Below are 8,804 nucleotides of genomic sequence, written 5' to 3'. Positions count from 1 at the left end.
TACATTTTGTTGTCATATACGCTGAGTCCTGCCATATGTGTATGGGAGTACAATGACATTCTTAATCGCAAGCTCACCTCTTTGAGAACACAGAATGCAGTAGAAACACAATAAGGCAATAACATCGCAATACATGAGCAGCACGGACTGCTATACACAAGAACCCAATGGCAGAGGTAACTGGTGTCTACACAAGAACCCAATGGCAGAGGTAACTGGTGTCGAGTGAAATCCTTCGGTGTTTGGTCTTCCTTCAGGTGGAGCACCTGTACAACATGGTGTTCCAATTGCTGGACTACATCTCCGACAGTGACAAGTGAGTCAGTTCTACTGCCCCTGAACACACACACACACACACTTATAGTAAGCCACAGCCATACCGATATACACACACACGCACTTATAGTAAGCCACAGCCTTACAGAAATACACACACACACACACACACACACACACACTTATAGTAAGCCACAGCCTTACAGATATACACACACACACACACGCACACACAGAGTGTCTTATTGCGGTGGTCCATCTCTCCAGGTGGAATAAAGAGGATGCTGCATCTGGAGAGGATGGTGCGAAGAAGACCAGAAAGCACATGGATAATATTGAGGTACAAACGAGAGAGCGAGAGAGAGAGAGAGAGAGAGAGAGAGGGGGGGGGGGGGGGGGGGGGGGGGGGGGCGTCACAGGCGCGGGAGGTTGGATTTGAATGGGAATGGACTGGTTGTTTAAACCCATTCAGTATTTGGGAGATTGTCTGAAATGTTTTGGTTCAAGCTGTGTGTGTTGCTTTGTTCCAGTTGGACTCCCTAGACCACGTCTCCACTGAGGTCTCTCAGAACACGGACATGAAGAAGGAGTCGACCGCGGTGAGTGGTCCCAGGAGACCGTCTGTGTACATCAGATGCTCCTCTGAAGTGTTATATAATAATAATAATAATAATAATAATAATAATAATAATAATAGATTTAATTTAAAAGTGCCTTTCTCAAACTCAAGGACACTGTACAGAAAACAAAGAGAAGCAAAAAAAAACAAAACAAACAAAAAACAGAGCAAAAATATGAGATAAAATCATATTAAAAAAGAACGAAGAAAGTTGTAAAAGCTTAGGCAGCTATGGGGGGGATAGTGTAACTCAGGACCTCTGCCATGCTGTAGGAAGGCCAATCTGAACAGATGGGTCCTGAGTCTGGTCTTGAATGTATGGAGAGTGGGATGGCTGGTGGAAGGGCTGGAACACAGCTTGGGCGCAGCAACAGAAAGTGTAATTTTTGAACGGGCCTTGTCTGACTGTGTATGTATGTATACAGTGTGTAACTGATTGATGTTGTTGTTTGTGTGTCTCTGATGTGTAACTGATTGTGGTGTGAGTGTCTGATGATTGTCGTGTGTGTTTCTTTTTTTTTTTAATGATTTTTATTGAAGGGTAGACAAGACAGACATGAGTAATCATCAACAATTCTTCCCTTCAGGTTTTTTTCTTTTTTTAAACAAATGATACCCTTTCCCTCCCCCCTCCTGTTCCCTCCCACCCCTACCTTGAAAAGCCTAACAAATACAGGTTCTGTGCACATTCAATTTTGATTCCAGAATGAAAAATACAGCAATGAATCACAGCGGCAAAATGTATGCATACATATATATATACACCATTGTAAAGGATAGGAAAATAGAAAATAAAATAAATAAATAAATAATACAAATACAAAGAGGTACAATGCAATGCAGTACAGTAAATTATAATACGATAAAAAAAATGGGGAAAAGACTTGGCCATATCAATATTAAGGAAAACCTAGCACTAAATTCTTCTCTCAATCAGGGGGGAGTGTTTGAAGGTCGGTAAAATAATTTATCAAGCATTGCCATTTCTTATAAAAATGGTCTACGGAGCTCCTGAGAGTAAATTTTATTTTTTCAAGTTTGAGGAAAAAGACACGGTCTTTAAGCCAGACCTTACATGATGGAGGATTAGGGTCGTGTGTGTTTCTGATGTGTAATGTGTGTGTGTGTGTGTGTGTGTGTCTCTGTCTGATGTTTAACTGATTGTTGTGTGTGTGTGTGTGTGTGTGTGTGTGTGTGTGTGTGTGTGTGATCCTCAGAGAGTGGAGGTGGCTCCTCTGGTCCCCGTGTCTCTGCTTCCTACTGAGCCCCTGGAGAAGCAGAAGCTGCCTCTCATCAGGTGGGTGTCCACACTGTCCCCACTGTCCACACTGTCCACACGCCCCCCAGGTTGTCCACACGCCCCCCAGGCCTTCCTCTACATCTTTGATTCCAAACCACTTCATTTGTAACGTAACCCACAGCCTGAGCGTGACTGAGGCAGCACTCCTCTACCGTACACAACAGAGGCGGTGCGAAGTGTGGGTGTGTCCCCCTGTCTTCCTTCAGTCATGTGTCTGTGTGTGTGTGTGTCTGTGTGTGTGTGTGTGTGTGTGTGTCTGTGTGTGTGTCTGTGTGGACCACAGTCTGAGAGGCGACGTGCTGGGGAGCTGTAAAGACTACCGGATGAACATCACGCCAGGGTCAGACCCCCTGGGCATGATCCGTCTGAACCAGGGCTCCCTGCTCTGCTCCCTCCCGCTGAGGGACGCGCTGACGGAGGGCAGGCCCTTCATCCCCATGGCTCTGTTTGAGTCCAACGGTGAGGCCCCGCCCCCTCTGTTTATTGAGTTTTTTTCAACAACTATACAATACAATAACATTTGGTAAATATAAGTAATATATATAAGTAATATAATAATAATAATAATATTATTATATAAGTAATAGTGCAAGTTTAAGTGAACCAAAACCAAAACAAGACTGGACTTAGACAGCAAACTAAAAATAGAATCCAGGACTAAGACTAAAGACAGAAATAAAAAACGAAAAAACGAAAAGTTGAAATAAAAACAGTGTGTATAATGTAAACATAAGTCACTGTTGGTCAGTCAGTTAGGCCCCGCCCCCTCTGTAGTCTGTAGCATTAACAGTAGAGACACGCTAAAACACCAGCCCTGTTTTAACATTGATTATGCGTGTGCGTCTGAGATCTTGTAAAAAATCGCACGCCATGTTTAAAGTGTGCCATCTAGGGGTGCAACGGTTCTCGGTTTTATATTGAACGGTACGGATCGCCATCCACTGTTCAATACGGTTTCAATACAGATGTTCGGTGTTTACGGTCCGTAATAATTCCTCTTTCTTGGGGGGGCGGCGGGTTCCGCCCCCCCCCCCAACGGAACCCCCCACCCCCCCCAAGAAAGTGGAATTATTACGGACGTAAACACCAAACATCTGACAAGCAGGCTAAAATATCCGCTTTTTTTAAATGCACCCAACCCGAATCTGGCGAGTGGCAAGCCCATGGGCTCGTTGGTAACGTTAGTCCGCCAGTAGTCTCGCATAGCCAAACCTATCTCCACACTTCGCTTTGCGCTGGACACACTCGCGTACAAGATTGTGCGCGAGTGTGCGCGCGCGACGCGAGAGAGTTTTTGCCGGGTGAGATGTCTGCAGATGGAAAGTAAGCAAGTTGAAACGTTAGCAAATATAATTGCTGAGTGTTCTAACAGAGCAAATTGGTTCAAATTGGTCGTTATTATTGTGACTAGAAAGTGTAAAATAGTGTCAACTAGCTCAGAGGTGATTAGATGAGCTAGTCTGCTGCACACATGCCAACTAAAGAGCTAACTGGATGCACTTTATTATTTTACTTAAAGTAGATATACTATCTTTCTTATTCTGCTAGAATTGGGCTTTATGGTAATACCAATTTATGGTAGAGAAGGAGAGAGAGAGCAGGATGGTGCACCAGAGAGAGAGAGAGAGCAAGAACCAGGTGAGAAAGTGGACAGGTAGTCAAGACCACATAAGTAAGTAGCCTTGAGAACCGATGGTTCTCGAGCCTAACGGCCCATAGGGCAGGAGCCTATCTCCAGGGCTTAATGTACAAGTTAGTACACCCCCTGGACATGACGCTGGTATGTCGCAGGGTCTTACCCCCTGGGGGGGGGGAGGGTCCATGCCACCCCCCCCAAGGCAGCAAACCTAGGGGAAACACTGCGAGTATGCTGTGTTATGTAACGAACTACGTCATGACCCGGGCCTCTGAGCTCCGTGTTGTCTGTGTCATGTCCAGAGGGCGCAGGGGATGCTGGGATGGCTGTTGCCAGGGACGACGGTGACGAGCCTGACGGCGGGGAGGACTTCCTGCCCCTGGAGGACATGGGGATGGAGGTGGACCAGGACAACAGGTCCAGACAACAGGTGGGACCATACACACACACGCATACACACACACACACACACACACACACACACACACATACACACACACACACACACACACACACACACATACACACACACACATACACACACACACACACACACACACACATACACACACACACACGCATACGAGGGGATGGAGGTGGGTTAGGGATCTATCTATTCTTGCCATTTAAAAAAATTAATATCCTTTTTCTGTATTTTTTTTATGATATACATGTATGTAAAGCACATTGAATTGATTGCCCCTGTTGTATGAAATGTGCTCTACAAATAAACCTGCCTTGCCTTGCCTGTACTGCCATGTGTTGTGTCTGGTCTCAGGGTGTTCTACCTGTTCTCTCTCTCCCAGATGGCCAGTGGTGAAGGGAGGATGCTGAGGGAGAGGCGTGAGGTCCAGCCCTCCAAGGATGAACAGACGAAGCGCAGGACGGCGGAGGAGAAAGCCCAGGGGGTAGGGTGACTCACTACACGCACAGGATGTTGATTTATATTTTTGACCCAGTCAGGATAAATCACAAATGTACACTTCTATCAACTGTGTGTGTGTGTGTGTGTGTGTGTGTGTGTGTGTGTGTGTTGCAGGAGAATACGTGGAGGTTACATGACCCGTACGCTACATTCAGGGAAGACAAGCCTCTGACAAAAGGTCAGGAAACCTCGTCCCTACACACGAATGTAGTCCACTCACACAACCTTGGTCAACAGACAATATTCACTTTGAGCACAGCGGGTTTGTGAATGCCTGCCTTCATTGTGTGTGTGTGTGTGTGTGTGTGTGTGTGTGTGTGTGTGTGTGTGTGTGTCCGTCCGTCCGTCCGTCCGTCCGTCCTTCTAGGTAAATGTTACAAGGTGCCTCAGGGTCTCAGCGATGAGGGCAAGAGGAAAAGGAAAGGCCCCACTGTGCTCCAGGACTTCTGGACCTGGCACACCGGCACCTGTGAGTTTGTTTGTTTGTGTGTGTGTGTTGGTGTTTCAATGTGTGTGTCGTCAATGAGTCTCCCGTAAGTGTGAGTTGGACAGACAGAGCGTGTTAGGCTGTGAGTTGGACAGACAGAGCGTGTTAGGCTGTGAGTTGGACAGACAGACCGTTAGGCTGTGAGTTGGACAGACAGACTGTTAGGCTGTGAGTTGGACAGACAGACTGTGTTAGGCTGTGAGTTGGACAGACAGAGCGTGTTAGGCTGTGAGTTGGACAGACAGACCGTTAGGCTGTGAGTTGGACAGACAGCGTGTTAGGCTGTGAGTTGGACAGACAGACTGTGTTAGGCTGTGAGTTGGACAGACAGAGCGTGTTAGGCTGCGAGTCCTGACCCATGCCCTCCTCTCGTTCCAGATGTCCCCCCCAATCGCAAGCTGAAGAACGGACCGGAGTTGACAGGTAAACGGTCTCTGTGGCGCCTGGAACTGGTGTTGTGTTCCTGCTTGTGTCCTGCCTGGGCTGAGTAAGTCACGTCTCCTGTTCTGTTGCAGACCTGAACTACGTTTATTTGGCTAGAATGAAAGAGAAGCTGAAGACACGGAAGAGGATCCTAAAGAGAACGGTGTGTGTGTGTGTGTGTGTTTCTGTACAGCTGTGGCTTACTATAAGTGTGTGTGTGTGTGTGTGTGTATTTCTGTACAGCTGTGGCTTACTATAAGTGTGTGTGTGTGTGATTTCTGTCCAGCTGTGACCTACTATAAGTGTGCGTGCGTGTGTCTCCATGCTTATAAGTGTGCGTGAGTGTGTGGCTCATAAGTGTGTACTAACGGTGACCTCTGGGGGTCTCAGGGTGTGTTTGTGTCAGACGAGGAGCTGAAGAGGACGTACCTGCAGCTGGACGAGAGAGAAGAGAGAGAGGGAGGGGAAGGAGGGGAGGACGCCCAGCCAGAGGGACTCAGACTCCACGACCACCAGGGTGAGACCTGGCACCCTGACCTTTGACCTTTGACCCACCCTGTAACCCCAGACCGTCCCTGGTCAACCCTGGTCAGCTGACCCCTCCTCACACCCAGCCTCAGCACCTGACCCAGTAGCGGGGCTGACGGCCGGTCTCTCTGGGTCCTGCTGTGGTCTCCGCTGCTGTCTGTCTGAGTTAGAGAAGGTTCCGGGTGTCAGTACAGTACTATTTACACTATCTAAATATCATTAGAGAAGAGATTTGGTGAGGCTGCATTCTCATTTGATGCACCCAAATTGTGGAATGCACTGCCAGTTTACATTAGGGATGCAACCTCAGCAAATATGTCCAAGTCAAGACTAAAAACCCATCTTTTTAATATTGCCTTTAAATGACTACATAATTAAATTATGATTATATAATGATTGGAGCACTTTGAGCTGCAACGTTTGCAGGAAAAGCGCTATACAAAGAAAGTTTTTTTCTGATTTTCTGATTTTCAAATCAGACCAGAGTGTCTTTTTCAACGGAGCCCTGCTATAGAAATGATACAAGTACATCGGATATAAGCTAAAGCAAACAGGATACCATTTCATAGAAACATGAACACTAGGTGGCATTAGGCCCCGACGTTCGTCTTAATGGTACTGTTCCTCTGTGTCTGGGCCTAGGTGACGACCATTCTGACGAGGACCACGACTTCCTGGCTGACATCCCCGCTGAGTTTGGAGGTGGTCAGGACTTCATAGTGCCAGGTATTCCCAGGCGGTGCTACTGTTTATCCTGTTCTCTGTCTGTCTGTCTGTCTGTCTGTCTGTCTGCCTCTCTGTCTGTCTCTCAATCCCCTATCCTCTCTGTCTGTCCCTCTGTCAATCCCCTATTCTCTCTGTCTGTCCCTCAATCCCCTATCCTGTCTGTCTGCCATTCAGTCCCCTGTCTGTCTGTCTCTCAATTCCCTATCCTCTCTGTCTGTCTGTCTGTCCCTCCCTCAATCCCCTCTGTCTGTCTGTCTGTCCCTCAAACCCCTGTCCTCTCTGACTGTCTGTCCCCCAATCCACTATCCTCTCTGTCTGCCTGTCTGTCTGCCTGTCTGTCCGTCTGTCCTTCCCTCAGTCCCCATACATTCACCCTGTCATATTCAAATATATTCCATTCCATGTGTCGGTTGGATGTGTGTGTGTTGAATGTGTGTGTGTCTGTTGCTTGCAGAGCCCCAGGCAGATGGGATGAGCTATGAAGACCTGGTGAAGCAGAATGTGGTACGTACCGTAGGCCACACCCCCTGGTCTCCTGTCCCAGGGTGCACCACGCCCCCCTGGTCTCCTGTCCCAGGGTGCATCACGCCCCCCTGGTCTCCTGTCCCAGGGTGCACCACGCCCCCCTGGTCTCCTGTCCCAGGGTGCACCACGCCCCCCTGGTCTCCTGTCCCAGGGTGCACCACGCCCCCCTGGTCTCCTGTCCCAGGGTGCACCACGCCCCCCTGGTCTCCTGTCCCAGGGTGCACCACGCCCCCCTGGTCTCCTGTCCCAGGGTGCACCACGCCGTACCTGGAGAGACCAGGTCACACTGTGTCCCTCCCTCTGCCAGACCCCCTGTGGTGATGTCATACATGCTGCCTCCTCTCACCCTGCTGATGTTGTCCTCGCTCCCTCCTCCCCTCTCTTGGGCGCAATCCCGTTTCTCTTTTTTACCACTTCGGCTCGTTTTGGAGTCACTCGTTTTGGAGCCATAGCCGTAGTGGTTCCCGGGGGGAAATGGGACAACCCTTCATGACGTCATCCGTAGTGTAATGAATGGGTTAATTCATAGTCAGGACGGCGCATGCGCCTTAGAGAGAGTTCGTGATATACCAGTAGGTGATTGACAGGTGTCGAGAGAACCGAAGTAAACTGGTTATACCTTTGTTGAACCCAGACTCAAGTGTCTTATTATTCTATGTCCAAGTGACATTACACGTAGTATCGTAGAAAAGCATTGACGCTCGCGATTCATTCACAACTTGAATGAACTTGAACGCTATCAATCGATCAAACAAGTCATAAAATAAAAAAGAACAATGCTTCATTATCAGACCATGACAGAATAAGCTCTAACCTGTATGAAACCTGTGCTCCAGTGGGGTAGTATACCCACTAGGAAAGGCCAAGGATTTCCGTATACCGACTTAAAAATGTGTGAGGATACGTAACGGCGTTTTGTGACAGAACTGTACCATCATCCGCTGTCAAACGCCACAGGTAATAATTGATTTATGATTGTACATCTCTGAAATGCTCGACTGTCATGCAGCGTTGCGTTACTGTAACGTTAGACACAGCACCGACATAAAAGCGTTTTTTTTTTTGCTTACGCTTGTTATAAATAAAAGGTCTATAATGCATTGTAATGACATTAAACTAAGATAATACGATGGTTATCATATTTTTTCAAGTCTTTAATTACAAGTAATTCCAGAAAAAGTAAATGACATTTCAGGCTCGCTTCCGTATTACGAGAGCGAAAAGAACATTTCTGTAGATGTTTCGCAATGCATGCCGGAAGGGAGTCTCATGGCTCCGAATCGAACGAGGGTCAAGATTTTCTCCGAACGGAGCCAACCCTAACCCTAACCCTAAATGAGTAATGAATTGGGACGCCAC

The sequence above is a fragment of the Nansenia antarctica genome, assembly GCF_963989245.1.
Source record: "Nansenia antarctica genome assembly, chromosome: 18".
In the NCBI taxonomy this organism is placed as follows: Eukaryota; Metazoa; Chordata; class Actinopteri; order Argentiniformes; family Microstomatidae; genus Nansenia; species Nansenia antarctica.
This window is presented reverse-complemented; position numbering follows the sequence as displayed.